Source organism: Schistocerca serialis, chromosome 4 (genome assembly GCF_023864345.2).
Source record: "Schistocerca serialis cubense isolate TAMUIC-IGC-003099 chromosome 4, iqSchSeri2.2, whole genome shotgun sequence".
In the NCBI taxonomy this organism is placed as follows: domain Eukaryota; kingdom Metazoa; phylum Arthropoda; class Insecta; order Orthoptera; family Acrididae; genus Schistocerca; species Schistocerca serialis.
In genome coordinates this window covers 794,763,156-794,780,099 of record NC_064641.1, presented here as the reverse complement: position 1 = coordinate 794,780,099, position 16,944 = coordinate 794,763,156, and the positions used below count along the sequence as shown (strand labels likewise).

The 16,944-nt window shown below is 37.0% G+C and overlaps 1 protein-coding gene across 1 annotated transcript in view; it reads left to right on the top strand.

Annotated features, from left to right (window-relative positions):
* Window positions 1–1,922: 1,922 nt before the first annotated feature.
* Window positions 1,923–16,944, top strand: part of LOC126473379 (uncharacterized) — a 48,199-nt gene continuing 33,177 nt past the window's right edge. The window contains exons 1-2 of the mRNA XM_050100388.1: window positions 1,923–2,028; window positions 2,105–2,214. The gene's annotated coding sequence lies outside the window, so the exon portion shown is untranslated. The remainder of the gene's footprint in view (window positions 2,029–2,104; window positions 2,215–16,944) is intronic.

The window sequence follows — 16,944 nt, the reverse complement described above, 5'->3', positions numbered from 1 at the left end:
CAGAGGACTGACAATCCATCACACTGACCATTCAGCTACCTGGGGTGGACACCATTCACATAAGGAACACAGGAATGCTCTAAGGCCTCCTTCCACAGTCTAATTAATTTAACCTTCTTCTGATAATCCCTGTGGAAGCGATACATAGGAGGTTGTAGTATATTTTTTGAGTCATCATTTAAAGCTGATTCTTGAAACTTTGTCAGTAGACTTTCTCAGGAGAGTTTACATATATCTTCAAGAGTCTGTCAATGTAGTTCTTTCAACATCTCTGTGACTCTTTCTCACAGGTCAAACCAATTGTGGCCATTCATGGTGCCCTTCTTTGTGTACATTGAATATCCCATTTAGAACTATTTGTTATAAATGCCACACATGTGAACAATAATCTAGGATGGGTTGCACGAATGTTTTGTAAGCAATCTATTTTGTTAACAGATTGCATTTCCTCAGTATCCTACCAATAAACCGGAGTCTACCAACTGCTTTACATACGACTGGTGTTATGGGAGCATTCCATTTCACATCCTTACCAAGTGCTATATCCATGTATTTCCTTGAATTAAATGATTCTAACTATAACTCACTAACATTATAATCACAGTATATTACTTTTTTCGTTTTGAGAAGTGCATAATATTACATTTCTGAACATTTAAAGCAAGTTGCCAGTCTTTGCACCACTTTGAAATATTATGAAGATCTGACTGAATATTTAAGTAGTTTCTTTCAGAGAGTACTTCATTATAAATAACTGCACTATCTGCTAAAAGTCTGAGTTTACTATTAATATTAACCATGAGGTTATTAATATATAAAACGAACAGCAAGGATCCTAACACACTTTCCTGTGGCACAACCATAGTCACCTTTATATCTGTCGATGATGCACCATCCAAGATTACTTGCTACCTCTTCCCTTAAAAAAATTAATTTGTATAGATGTGGTACTAAGTCAAATACTTTTCGGAACTAAAGAAATATATTGCGCCTGTTCGACTCCCTTGATCCAAAACTTTCATTACGTCATGTGAGAAAAGTGTGAGTTCGATTTCGCTTACTGAAGTTTTTGGAATTCATACTGGCTCGCATGGAGAGGTCATTCTATTTGAGATATCTCATTATGTCTGAACTCAGAATTTGCTCCAATATTCTGAAACAAATTAGTGTCAACGATATTGGACGGTAGTGTTGTGGATCACTTCTACTACCCTTCTTGTGAACAGGTGTGACCTGTGCTTTCTTTCAACTACTGGACACGGTTTTTTATTCAGGGATCTACGACAAATAAAGTTAAAAGAGGAACTAACTCAGCCGGAAATTCAGTATAGGATCTGATAGGGATTCCATCGGACCCTGGACCTTTGTTCGATTTTAAGGTTATTGCTATTTCCCAGTAACCCTGAACTAGTTCTAGCTTAACTCATCTTTTCAGTGGCACGAGGATAAAACTGTACCAAGTCTCCTGGGTTTTCCTTTTTAACGATTGGTTACATTTAAAAACAGAGTTAAGCGATTCTACCTCTGCTTTGTTATCTTCAGTTTCAGTTCCTTCATCATCTGCAGCTGACTGGACGCTAAACTTCAGTGTTACTAACAGCCTTTACGTATTAGCAGTATTTCTTTTAGTTTTGTGAAACACCTGACAAAATACTGCTGCGGTAGTGAAGGCTTTAGGCGTTGATCTCTGAGAGCTAAACAAGTTTCGTTCAGCGTGTTTGTATCTGTAGCCCTATGCTTTCATTGAAAGATTTACCATCAAGAGTAATCATTGAAAGTAATTATTAAGTATAGGAATAATAATAATAATGTAATATTGAAGTCACTGAGAGTAATCGATCTTTATTGCTAAAATGGGTTCGCACAAGATCGACTTTGGGAACCGGTCGATTGTAGCGTCTTTGTGAATAAATCGTTGTACAGTGACGTCACGTATTTTGTAAGAATTGTGCTGTGTATGGCAGTAAATGATAAATTTGAATTACATATTTGTAATTAAAAAAATGAATGTTTTCTGGTGAAAACTGTGTAGGTAGCATTTAAAATTGGGCGCAGGTATTTGTGACAGTATTTGAGTAATGAATTACTATTGTTTCGCTTCTAGCAATGGATACTTGGCCAGAAATTCGTTCTTACCTCTTAATTCACATTGACAACTAAGCAGCAATCAGCTTTGACAGGCACAGATCTTGTTTGTACAGGAAGTTATTGGGAGTGAGTATGCAGCTCTGAATTCAGTATACTGAATATAGATTTTAAACTCTTAAAAATATTAGACAAATTTAGTCAAGTATGTGAGATACGTACGTTGCGGGATGGTGCAATACTACTTCGTATATTGTAGTGCCGCAAGAATCGTAGTTGCTATACTGTTGTGTGCCGTTTAACGAAAGCGTGTACCCTGATTATTTTTGCACGTTATATAACATGTCGATGCACCACTTGTGTTGGTGAAAAGCTAAGTTGATAGAAACTTTTATTCCCCCTTTTTTGCCACTACTTCATATTGACGAAAACACCGTGATTATTTTTGCACGTTACGTAACATGTCGATGCGCCGCTTGCCTTGGTGAAAAGCAAAGTTGATATAAAGTTTTATTCCCCCTTTTTTTTGCCACTGCTTTTCTTCATATTGACGAAAACTATCAGCAGCTCTACACGTGTCCCTGATGAGTCCCGAAAGGACGAAACTGGTTACAGCATTTGAATTTAATTTGTCATGTAATTGCCGATAGTTTAATATTCGTACACATTTGTAACAAAAATTTAAGTAGCTGGTAGTTTCTATATGCTGTATGCATTGTAAGTAACAGGAAAAGTGTGCATTAAGTGTACCTGCTGGAACTGTAAGCCGTCTGATTTTAGCGACTTGTAAAATTGAATTAGGTAGAGATTTGTTACCTAATTTAATATTTATCTACAAAATTATATTTATATGTGTGCTATACCTGTGGATATATTCCTCTGAAACTGGTAGTTCACAGCTGTTGTATGTTAAGTTGTTTAGTTTCCTGCTATTACAGTTAAAGATAGTAGAAATTTTTACTGACTACTATCTATTTGTGTAGCTTCTCTTGATCTCTGATGCAAGGGTGTAAGGAATGGAGAATGTAAGCAAACAGCCAGTGCCCTGACTGCTGCAGGGAGAAATTGCCTCGTGCAGAGATATTACTGCAAATTTACTATATACCTTCTGTGTGAATAGGGTACTTTCTTTTCCAGGAAGGTATAAAAGGTGCCATACGTGATAAATGAGAAACTTCAACATTGTGCAAATGTTGTGTACAAAGCACAGTGAAAAAGAACAGGCATTCAAGAATGGCTGACACACCATTGCAATATAACTGTTTGATGGTTAAGGTTTACTGTGTGCAGAGACAATACACTAATGACCCAAAGTCTTCAAATTTCAGATCAGTCTAAGTTTGCAGTGCCACCCATCAGCTTTGACACATGGTTTTGGTGTGCCCTCTTTGAAACTGTTCATGTTTGTGGAGGGCATGGGTCTTATAAAAAAAAATTACTAGTCATTTGTTAGCTGCTGCTATTGGTGATATGGCTGCTATAACTAATTTTCTTCAGTCATATGGCCTCGCTGTGGAATGTGCGAAGTTTCTGCAGTGCAGGGAATTTATGAAATTGACCAGAGTCACTGCTTCTCAAACCAATGGCGCTGTTGGCATGACAGTATTAAGGAGGGGTTCCTTATGCACTCTCTGTTTCTCTCCCTCTCATGCGCAAGTGAGATACCTGTTCTTTATTTTTGTTGGTTGTTGAGATGTTCATGTGATAGATATCAGTTTTGGTATGTTTTTATTATTAAGGGTGTCCTAGATTTAGTTTGTGCCTACCCAAATCCCCTAATACCTGCACATATCTTGTTAGGGAAATACGGAAGCGTCCGATCCCGCCCGTCTGCTTTGACCCATGACGTCACAAATATGGTGGAAACAAAAACAAACACACACACTTTCCACAAGAAGCTTAATGACACTAACGGGACGAGCGCGGGAAATGGGGTGTTTTGGGTGGGGGGCAAACTAAATATAAACAAATTTAGACGCCTTGCGTAGCTACAACGAGTAAGTGAAGACGGCCATGCATGAATACCCACCCACCTCCCCAGGGGTCGTAACCCCTGCAACCCATAGAAGATAAAGATGCTTCAGTAGCTGATTAGTGTTTTTTGTCTTTTTTAAAAAAAATCTCACGGGATAGAACGAACAGATCAGAAAGATAAAAATAATAAACTAAAACAGAAATTGGAGGAAACAGATAATTAAAATAAGTAATAAGTGTTTTTAAATTAAAAAAAAAATCTCACGAGATAGAACGAACAGATCAGAAAAGTAAATAAAATAAGATAAAACAGAACTGGAGACAGCCACACTCAAACCAAACTCCGCGCCGTCATGACGTCACACACGACAACACCCTTACATCACGGGTCAAAGCCAACGCGTGGGATCGGACGCTTCTGTCGACCCCTTGTTAGTTTAATGTTTTTTCTGCAATTAAATATTTTTCATGTTTGTGTTTGTTACTGTGTGTAACGTGTGAAGTCGTGGCCACTATATTATATGAACTTAAATAGTGGTACATCCATCATCTTGATGACATCATGAGTCAAAGCTGACATGTAGTATCACAATCTTCTGTATTTTTAATGACTCAGCACTGTGGTATGCAGTGATCAAGAAAAGTTGAACAAATGGTGTCAAGAATCTAAATTTTACAAATATTGGTTTGTACAGCTTGTCCACAGTAAAATGACTTAATCACACAGTGGCTGTCAGGGATGGTAGGTGTGCCTTGTCCCTGCATTACTACTGCCAAGGGGAGAGGAACAGTGATGGGCAGGCAGCATCGGCTTCTTGCTGTCCCGTGTTTTGTACCTTTCAATGTGTACAGTAATGCTTCATTGTAGGGGCAGCTTAACATTGACAGTCCATGGAGACAAATGAACATCTCTCAACTAGTGCTAAATTTCTCCACTCTTGGCAGCACCAGTAAAATCATCATTTTATCATGGACAAGCCGTATGTGGGTCATTCTAGAGCAACAAATGGGACTGCTGCAATGATAAATTGTGACATTATTTTAATTATACTTCAGAAAGACATTGTTTGTCATAGTGTTAAATGTCTTTAAATTTGACTAATAGTGATGAGTCAAGTTCTCATTATTACATGTTATCGGAAGGACTTAATTTTTGTGGTGCACACACACACACACACACACACACACACACACTGTTTATGCAATTTCTGGGCAGATGAAATTATGTGCTGGACTGGATACGCACATGGAACAATTTATTTTATTGTTACAAGAGCTGAGCATAGACTGTGCTTGTAGTGTACAAGATAACACACAAACTTTACTTTCATCTGTTGCCTAGATTTGGTACAGTGGGGCAGACATTTGTTGAACATCTTCTCCTAACAGTGGGAGTTTAGTTTTTCAGGACTCTTATCTTGTTATTGTTAAAGTTCCACTTGTTACATCGTAAGTCTTCTTTGAAGGCTCTTTCCAGTTCTTCAGGAGAAGGGGTGGGAAGAACATTCTCCTAATTCAATGGCTACAAATGTTCAAAATTACGTTCGCTCATCCTGAATACAATGAAAAATGAATTTCCTATTCAACCTAGCCTTTCACCATCTTTGTATTTTATTGGAGACAGGAAGAAATGAGTAAGAAGTACATACATTTTTTCAGATAAAAATTTTGATTTTTTTATATTTATGTTTTACTTAAATGTATACCTCAAAAAGTTGCTAAAGTCAGAAGGGTTTGTCATCTTTCTAATTAAAAAACAAAAAGCCGGTGCAGTCAAAAGCTGTTAGGATTTGCCGAATGTAACTGCATGATTACTATCAAATTTTAAAATATTTAGGACATCAAATCCAATAATTAATCATAGTTGGTTGATTTGATGCATACAAACCCAACAGTATTTTATTTCTGGCAACAGGCTTGTGTTCAGTATACTCACCTTTGAATTTTTGCTATATCCTGAATTCTGTTGGATTGTGGCACTGCATCACATGCCAACAAGGAAATGAGCTCTTCAACTTGTTTAGAAAATGGTGGTTAAACTTGTTAAAGATACCTAACAAAGAAATCCACATTCTGATGGTGTTTGCAAACACAAATGTTACATGGTATTCTTGCAGACCTTCCTCTGGGAGTAATAAAAATGTTTCAGAATACTATGGATACTTGAAGTTGGACATTTCATGGCCTTCCACAGGGACATCACTATGACCTTTTTCAGTTCAGTAATCTTCATCGTAAGGGCTGAATGTCTATCTTCACAAAATCTTTCATCTCTGACGTTAGCTGACGTTTGTGATCTTTAAAATAAAACTCTACAAATTTTGCACATGCATCATTGCAATTAACTGTTGAGTAATTAGATCTTCACTCCTTATTAGTACTTTAATCATGATTTTAAGATTGCATCAGATAAATTCTGAATACTTTTATTCTTTTACTGAGATGTTACAAGTTTTCTTGGTTGTGCTCACTGATTTTGACAGAGAACATTTACTTTTGTATCACATAATTGATAACGTAAAGGTTACATTTATGATACCTTTCATTTCTGTTTTGTCTCCATCACTGTTTTTTTTCCCCAGGTATCTTTTGCTTCATTTCTCATATTCTATTTTTCTCTCTTTCTTCCTCAAATAATTTTGTATTTCTTCACTGTTGTCTTTGCTGGCTTGTCTCTGAAATCAGGGGACATAGAGACATGGACGTGAAAACATAATTACATTTATGAGAACAATTTTATAACTTTTGGGGTCTTCCCATGCACTCTAATAAAAATATACATTTATATTAATATAATAAAGGGAAACATTCCATGTGGGAAAAATATATCTAAAAACACAGATGATGTGACTTACCGAACGAAAGTGTTGGCAGGTCAATAGACACACAAACAAACACAAACATACACACGAAATTCAAGCTTTCGCAACAAACTGTTGCCTCATCAGGAAAGAGGGAAGGAGAGGGAAAGACGAAAGGATGTGAGTCATTCCAATCCCGGGAGCGGAAAGACTTACCTTAGGGGGAAAAAACGACAGGTATACACTTGCACACACACACATATCCATCCGCACATACACAGACACAAGCAGTTGTGCCTGTGTATGTGCGTATGAATATGTGTGTGTGTGTGTGTGTGTGTGTGTGTGCGCGCGTGTGTGTATACCTGTCCTTTTTTCCCCCTAAGGTAAGTCTTTCCGTTCCCGGGATTAGAATGACTCCTTACCCTCTCCCTTAAAACCCACATCCTTTCGTCTTTCCCTCTCCTTCCCTCTTTCCTGATGAGGCAACAGTTTGTTGGGAAAGCTTGAGTTTCGTGTGTGTGTTTGTGTTTGTTTGTGTGTCTATCGACCTGCCAGCACTTTCGTTCGGTAAGTCACATCATCTGTGTTTTTAGATATATACATTTATATTGTTTTATCCTGTCTGTAACTCCAGTTGCATACACTTATAGCTAAAGCTTTCATGGACATCATTTTGTTGTGTAACCTTCTGCACGGTAATGGGCACATTTTTCTTGTTTGTCTATGAATAGCTTTTTTAAATTAAACGTTCTCCACTTTTATGTTGTAGATGTGACATTGCACGCCGGCCGGTATGGCCGAGCGGTTCTAGGCGCTTCAGTCTGGAAGCGCGCGACCACTACGGTCGCAGGTTCGAATCCTGCCTCGGGCATGGATGTGTGTGATGTCCTTAGGTTAGTTAGGTTTAAGTAGTTCTAAGTTCTAGGGGACTGATGACCTCAGATGTTAAGTCCCATAGTGCTCAGAGCCATTTGAACCATTTTTTTTTGACATTGCGCATTGTAAAATATGATAAATGGAAAGAAATGTTACAGCCATCAGAGAAAATAGCTATTGCTTCAGATACCATTGCATAGCTTGCCGTTAATAATTGTTTCATGACTTTTCTCCACAAAAACACAGGGGACCAGAAACATTTATCTGTTTTACTTTTTGGAGACTTGAGAACCATTGCTGATGTTTACCAAGGTTTATACTAAATATGTTGCTTGTTGAAAGTAAAATATAAACATGTATCACCAGTCTGATAAAGGGAAAGTCCAATTTTGTTATAAATTAAGTTTTTACCCATATGTCCATGTTTCTCTAGAATGACCTATATACTACTATTAATTTGTATCTGATTTTTGTCAATGCACATCTCAGCTATTGTGTTTAAAAGCATTAACCAGTCGGACACTTAGAGCACTGATGAGTCTATGGAAGGGAAAAAAAAGCCAAGAGCAATAGCAAATGTACAGTGTCTGTATAAAATGTATTGGGAAAAATACAGTCTCATTGTGTTCACTCCTCACGTTTTAGATCAGGAGGTGGTGATCTTTAATACACACCAAGCACTAGTCACGTGCTATTCTTTGTTCAGACAAGATCATGTTTTTATTGGAACCTTGTTGAGTGACTTGGCACAAGAGCAAAATCCAGGGAACGATTGAACAGTGGTATGTCACCAAATTTTGTGTTGGACTGAGGAAATTGGTATGAGACTTTGGTTGTATATCGTCAAGGTTGAAGAATGAAAGCATGTCACAAACTACAGTCTTCATAGATGGACGGGGGAGAGTGGAGGATGAGCCTGTTGACATCAAGAACCAACGACAATCAGTCGGTGTGTTTGTGAAACGGTGAATTCAGACCCTGAGTTAAGGGTGCACATGGTCGCAGATTGAACTGGCATTGATAGACAACAGTGCACAGCAGCCAGCCACCAGGCCAGCCATCACCAGAAACTGGAAATTGCGTCACGATAATGCATCCAACCCCATCTGCTCCACGGTCACTGATACTTGACAATAAATGGCATTGCAATGATTCTGCAACACCTTTACAATTCTGAATTGGTACTGTTTCCTTTTCTCGAAAAATGAAATGCTCCCTCGACGGACACCACTGTGGGACCCAAAGTGCTGTCAGAGAAGTTTGCACACAGACCCTTACAGACCTTCCGGAGTGTGCCTGTGAGGGGCTTTTGAGTCATGGAAAAGCCACTGGCAAAAGTGTGTTGATGCTCAAGGGCTGTACTTTGAAAATTTTGAGACACTTAAGAAATATCTCAAATTTACTTTTCTGAAACTTTTTCCAATACTTTTTATACAAACCCTGTCTACTTAACAGGAAAGAACTCTTTAGATAAGTCTGCAATGCATTATTTACTTGAAATATTTTGTTGTGGCTGGGAGGGGTCAACAGTTGCTGCTAATAAAAGGAAAATATCTTCTGGGGTCAGTAGAAAATGTGTGGCTTTTGTTGTACATCAAAGGACAGCTTAACTGCTAATTGTGACTGGGATGTTACCTTGAAGAATTTTTTGTCTGTGATGGTGATAGCAGATGGGAAAGACAGATATTTTTAGGATAGATAGTAGTAGTTACAAAGGGCAAGTCTTGAAAGAGAGTAAGTTTTGTGATTGGAAGAGAAAAGGGTGTGAAGATTATTAGCAGAGGAGTAAAATGTGTAAAGTTGCATAGCACAAGAGTTTGATTCCATGTCCACTACTTTACACCAGAAATCTGAGTACCCAAAGACTAAAGCACCCTACCAGAATAATAAAAATTTGAGACTTGTTTGGGAAATTAAAACCTCTTTCGTAATTACAATCTCAACAAAAATTCAAATAATTTCATACCTCTGGACAAGTTTTTTATATAATAATATGTACATTGTTGTCCTGTGAAAAAGAACTACTTACATTTCCTTATATTCCAAAATGACACATTATATAGCTTCCTGTTTGTGAAAGGGACGGCAAACAGTTATTACATTCCTCTCATTTTGTTTCTGATGATCAGAATTTTCTCAACCTAAGCAATGAAGCTATTGCCTGGAGCTCTGAGGTAAGAGTGGGTGAACATGTCAAGAATGATGATAACTCATCTGTGCATCAGCCACATTTTGTTTTCTGAACAGCACATTTGGTCTATCATGTATGCATGTGCTGTCTCCTCTGGGCATTATCCAGAATGATACCCTTTGAATTTCAAGGCAAGTTGACTTGACATGCTATGTGCTGAGTGTGTTTTAATTTGCTTTGATGAAAATCTGAAGACAATTAATCAAGTGCTAGAACTTTTAATGATCCTTATACTGATGAGACTTTCCATCCTTGAAACTTCCATCATTTCTCTTATTCATACAGGAGTTCTCTACTCATAAATACTATAATATTTCTGCATTGTCGCATATTGATAAGTAAATTTAAAGAGCTCCAGCAACAGTACAAAATCATCATTATTGTGTTTTTTAAGTTTCATGTCCGTTTTGCTCCTATCCATCATTCCCCACCATGATTGCCATATTTTGGTGCCACTTATGATACACCAGTAACATATAAGATGGGTGTGATATAAGGGGTGGAACATTATCGCTACGAACTTCTTCTCTGTTGCTGAATACCTGAATCTTAATATTAAATGCAAGAGTTACACTTCTATTCCTTTTAGAATGGAGAGGACTGGATTAATTTTTAGTCTTATGTAAGTCAGTGAAACTCATTCTGTGTTTCAAAGGGTATGAAATTTGAATTTTCTAGGCGACTCCTATACATTGCTCTTTTTCTTGATTTGGTAGGGGCTTTTTACCTGAAATAAATGTGGTTGGATATGTAGTAATCACTTGGTACTATCATTATTTTTAATCAAGGTAACACCTGTCCTATCCTTATGAAGTATGTTAATATGTTGTATATTTTGATGTATTAATGTACAATGTATTGCCTTGGAAAAACCTGTATCATTGTAAGACGACAAGATAGATAAAAAAATAAGCAAATACACCAGGAAGAAATAAGTAAATACATCAGGGAGATGAAAGGACACATTGTCTTCATCGTATTTATATGTTTAAACAACTAAGACTGTAATACCCTTCCCAGCCACAGAAATTCTGAATGTGAAATTCATTGTTGTTTTGCAAGTTAGAGTGTTGGTTGCGTTATAGTAGCCAGTTGGACACTAAGAGCTACATTGATAGAAATTTGACTTTCCATTTTTTTTTAGCTGTTACTGTTTTGTGATTTGTACATTAAATTAAAAATAATCTTGTAGTCATGTGAAGCAGTGGCAAAATGAATCTTGTAGTCATGTGAAGTAGTGGCAAAATGAAAAGAAATGCATTTAAAAAATATGAGGGGAAAGGACAACACTGTAATTATTGTTTACTGTGAATGATTTAAAGAGAATATACCTGTAACACGGGTGTATTTATTACAGATCCACTTTGCTTAAAAGCATGCATTATTCTGCAATTTTATGAATGCAAAATAATCACGGTTTGTTAATTTAAAATTTCTTATATATTTAAAAACTTTTTCCATATTGTGTTTGATGCCTGTTTCATGTCGGCATGCTTTCCAAAAATCTTGGACACTCCACTGTAAGTGCTGTTCATGATATCAGGCTTTATAAGCAAGTAATGGTATTATGCATCAACTTCATAGACAAGTTAGTGTGACTGACAGTGAACATTTTTAGTGCAGAAGGTGAGTGATTGCTATTGACAGTTCAACAACCTAGTGGCAGTGTTGTTGGACATGATACATGACACCCTGTGTCTGGTCACCACTATTCACAGACATGGCAAAAACAAAAACTGGTGCAACATGCAGACTGAATTTGTATCCATAAATTCATGTACAGCTATTAGTTACATAAATGCTAAAAATTGGAAAGAACTATTCAGTGTCTATTATTCTGAAATATGAAGTTATTTGTCACACTTCACAATAGAAAAGCAAACTAGTTTCGTGATAATGTCAAACACTCATGGTCATAATATGAAATTATATCATGATCAGCTGATAACAAGCTCTCCTCTTAAATTCTTGGGTGTGTAGCAGTTATGATAATGGATGACCACCTCTCTCATCACTGTCAGAATCTGATTGAGAATCATTCTTTTCTGTATTGTTTCAGCTATTGCTGCTCCCTCCCAGTTGTAGAATTAAATTTTATGTGCAGGCTTCCAAATACCTACTGTGCAGTTCAGAATTTTTTCTGAGGTCTGACTAGTCAATTGATTGACAGCTTCCTCAAGGAGATTCTCTACTTCCGAGATGATGGACTTCTTGTTGTTTATTACAATATAATTTTTTTATTTGCACTCATATGCTCTTAAGTGGTATTGAAATAATAAAGCAGAAATATACCACACCTGTGACTTTTAGCAATTTCATCAGTGATACATGCTGGAAATAATTATTTCTTTTGCTCCACAAACTTGAGCAGTTCAGTCTTGTTCAGATCCTCTTGGAGAGCAATATCTCATCTTTTCAGACAATTAGTAATTTTTTCTTTCCTTCTTGCCTAAGTTGGTGTCTTATTATGAATGACTGAATGTACGCATTGCACACTGCTCTCTACACATTGAAAATTTGTTGTCTATCTGAAGCAACATGGGAATTGTTTATAGTGTGGTATGTTCCCTTCTCTTATAATAGTCATATTTATGATGACAGTCAGTGTCTGTCTGAAAATTTTTCAAAGCTGTCACTCCCTCAGCCACTTGTTTCTTGGTGTCTGCAGCCTTGTACCACTCACATCACTATCTGTAGTATACTGGCCTTTTCCTGTCGTAACAACAGTGTTTTTACTTACAGTATTTTCAAAGCTGTTGCAGGTTTCGTTAAAATTCGAGTAACAAGAAGTAAAGGTTCATCGTTTTTCTTTCTAGATTTGTTATCACACTCATTCATGGGTTTGGTAACGCAGCATGCTATTCTTCCTCAGTTTCACTCCATGTGTTGGGCATGTGCCACTGTTTGCATTTTAGTCTGTCTGAAGTAAAGAAACACAAGAAACTCGCAGTTTCATTTTGCAATATAGTCGAGACAGAGTAAGAAGATTCCTGACAGCCCAAGGCTCTGTTGCCAGCTTTCAGTGCAAAGTGCTAATGGCTGCAGGCGAAAACTGTAGCATATTATGTGTATGATGGACCTCAATAGCATGAGTATTTCCTCAGAGAGGTTACTGAGAAGTTACATGTGCCCAGATCCACTGACTGCTAAACTTAACCATCACTTTGGTGAATTTAAGAAATTACATGATGTGAGAGTGTACTCTGTAAATAATTAGAAATATTTGATAACTGTTGCAACAAGAATGAATGAATACGTGTGTTACTTCAGTTTGTGTTACAGGCAACACTGTCATTGTTCTGTGGAGTAGCAAAAGTAGAGTCTACAGAATACTGAGCAGCAATGAAAGGTATTTACCAGTGCTTGTTGTCATGACAGTGAAAATGTGAAATTGGTATTGGGCTGTGTCCCTGCTTTGTCATGGGGTAACTAATGTTAGTCCTTAGGAGAATGAATGCAGGTGTTAATGAATACTACTGAGACAGTACCATGCTACCCACACTATGCCAACAGTTTGAAATCGGACACTTCCTGTAACAACGAGATACAGTAATACTCTTGTCCATAAAACAAGATTTATTCTGTCGTGGTTTGAAGAAAATCAGATGGATCTACTAGACTTATGTGATGTGCTCAAACTCTGACCTTAATAACCATTTAAGATCTGTGGCACGAAATAAGATACCTGTTGTCCGTCAGATTATTTCACCCAAAAACCTGGCAATAGAAAGAATGGAAACAAATTACACCTTGAGAGTATTAGAATGTAGAGAAAAGACCCACTTGAAGACTGAATGCTCAAATACACACCTAGGGGGCATTGTCACACATAGTTTTGCTTGGCTAATGCCCTTGTAATGAACAACAATGCATGTCCAAGGCACATACAGTAAAATTACACAGAACATTATGGCACTATGTAAGTTGCGTTATCTTATTCGTTGGATGTATTTGATATATAGTTTCCTATTTTGAGGAGCATGCGGTAATTGCTGATTTGTTGTTGTCTTTTACATGTTTAAGGCACATTGTATATGTAGTTTTATAACATGTGTCAAGCTTCAGTTGTGTAGATGATACAGGATTTGACACATACTAGAAATAAATACAAAATAATTGCTGATAGTACAGTGTATGAACACACAAAAATTCATCTCTTGTTGATGTGAGAAGACTGCTTGAAATCTCTTTGTGCCCAGGTTTGTATAAATTATGAACTCAGGTTGCAGCTGAAATGTGTCCTGTTCGAGTGTCTGGTATGGTTTGTTCCCAGTTATAATTATTTTGAGCTCACAAATTGCATAAGAATGTTCAAAAGGGCAAGGAAAAGGGAGCAATAAAGGCTGACAGTGGAGAGAGTATAGGAAAAGTATTCATGTATGTGTTTGTATATGGATAGTTCTGTGTTGGAAATAAGTACAAGGTATAGAGAGAGGTGGGGATTGGGGTGAATTTTAGGGGGAGCCCACTAAGAAAAAGTTGTAAATATGTCAGCAAAGCTGTAGACCTGACTGTGAGGGATAAGAGAAGGGTTAAGCGGAAAGAAATATTGATAGGATTGCTGCATGGACTACGAGAGATCGTGGGGCTGAAGGGCTAGTTCTTACAAAGATGGTGTGTAGATAAGAGTATTCAGATGAGACTGGTGGTGAAGCAGCCATCGAATTCAGCCATGTTTTACTAAGCAGAATGCTCTGCCAACTGAATGTTCACACTTGGCTTATGCTCGAAGTTTGATGATGATAATTCGTATGACATTACTAGTGGATCATTCTCGTATAAAAACTCTATAATTGCTGCAGAAGAGTAGATAGGTGATAGATACTTTCCCTGCTGACTGTATGACATATTTTCTAAAATATACCAGTGACAGGACAGGAATAGGATTTTCTTGCTTAAAAAAAAGAAGAAAACTACTCGTACAAACTCTTATTAGAGTTTTTAGAGAAGATGAAAAGAAACACTTTTTATGTGACATTAATGTCAGCTGGAGAATGGCGTATCTGAAATTTTTGTCAAATAAGATAGGTGTTTCTTTTTATCTCCCAGTAACACTCTAAAATTTTGTACATGTAGTTTTCACACACTTGCAAGTGCCGTGCCCCCCCCCCCCCCCCCCCCCCCCCCCCCCCCCCATTCACACACATGTGCTGCTTACATGCTCTTGCGGATTGGGATAGATTGCGGAGGCTTTGAACAGCAGACAAACACTAAAAAGTGGCTTAAGCTGTTGGACCAAATCCTCCTTCAGCCTCGCAGCCACATTCACACTTGCACAATACTCACACACATGGCCTGTGTCATTCTTGTTGCTGAAGTGTCTGTGCCTGGAAGTGACAGGGGCCATGTGTTTGCCTGTTGTGTGTATCTTTCTAAATCTGAAGAGCTTTATCCAATAGTTTAAATTTAGTTTTAAGTTTCCCCATATGCCACGCATCATCTCCTCTTTGTGGTGAGTAACAGTCTATCCTATTCACACCGTCGTTATCCTGTCACAATATATTTTCCAAATTTTTTTATGTTAGCAAGCTGCTATTCAACTTTTCTACTGCTTTTCATGATATATATAAAAACAAAGATGAGGTGACTTACCGAACAAAAGCGCTGGCAGGTCGATAGACACACAAACAAACACTTTGTTATTTGTGTGTCTATCGACCTGCCAGCGCTTTTGTTCGGTAAGTCACCTCATCTTTGTTTTTATATATAATTTTTCCCACGTGGAATGTTTCCTTCCATTATATATATATATATATATATATATATATATATATATATATATATATATATATATATATATATATATATATATATATATATTCTCTTCTGCATATCCCTCTGATTTGAGTAACTGTAAAGGTATCTTCATTTTGTGTTCAGTCCTCTTTACAGTCCTCCTAAGGTTTTCTGTCTGTGGCCATCAGGGCTATGTCTCTTGTAAACTTTAGTATTGGTGTCTGTTCCCCCTTAGTGTGCTGAAATTTTTGACATAAGGTTTAAACAACAGTTGAACTCACCTTTGCATCCTTTGTAACACAAACTTTATTATCTGTCTTTGGTGTGCTCATGCATTTTGTGGGTATGTATGTTATTCTGGCATTGCTGTAATTATCACCAGAATTTTGAATATTTTATTCTACTTGATAGAAAACTTCGTTTCAGCAAACAGAAGCCATGAAAGTATGCTAGTCTTTCTTTCCATTATTAACAACAATATCAGAGTTGTGTTTTGGTATCTTTACTTCATCAGTCCACACTAGTCTTTACAGTTCAATTTTTTTCCCCTTAATTGTACTTTACTGTACACAATAATTTACAAATGTGTAATGTCACCTGATTTACAAATTTACTATCATTTAGTAGTTCTCAGCTTTATCTGTTAGTGCTGTCTGTGGTAATGGGATGATAATGATTTTCTTTATTTTTTTAAACTGATTATATTATGTAGATTCAGAATGCCTGCTCAAACCTCTGGTTCTGACATTACCCTCTAATTTGAGTAACTGTAAAGGTCTCTTCATTTTGTGTTCTCTTACTTACTTCTTTTACCGTTGCTGTCATCAACTCTTCCAGCGTTATGTTCCTGGTAAATACGTGCTCTTTCTTCTATAGGCGGCATGGATCACGTGCCTGCATTTTGCAGGTTAATATCTTTATTTGTAATTTTCCTAAAGTAATGGTAAAGCTGTCTGCGAGTACAGTGCTAAAATTTCCTACGACAATTTGTTTCCATGTCTTGCTCATCCATCAACATTTATGTTCTTTGCATTTTTCTGGTTGTATTTTTAAGTAATCAGTACTTCTTTGATTTAGTGTGTTTTCTTCTCTCTTCAGTAAGCTGGAAGAGTTCCCGTATATACGTTCACTGAGAGTGGGATAACCTCTCTAATCTTAATTGTTCATTTATTATTGAAAATCATTACTAGGCTATTACCAGGATTAGTGCCTACCCCTGAATGTGTTTTGCAGTAAAATATTTTTTTTTTTTTTCTTCATCTTTGTCTAACCATTTAA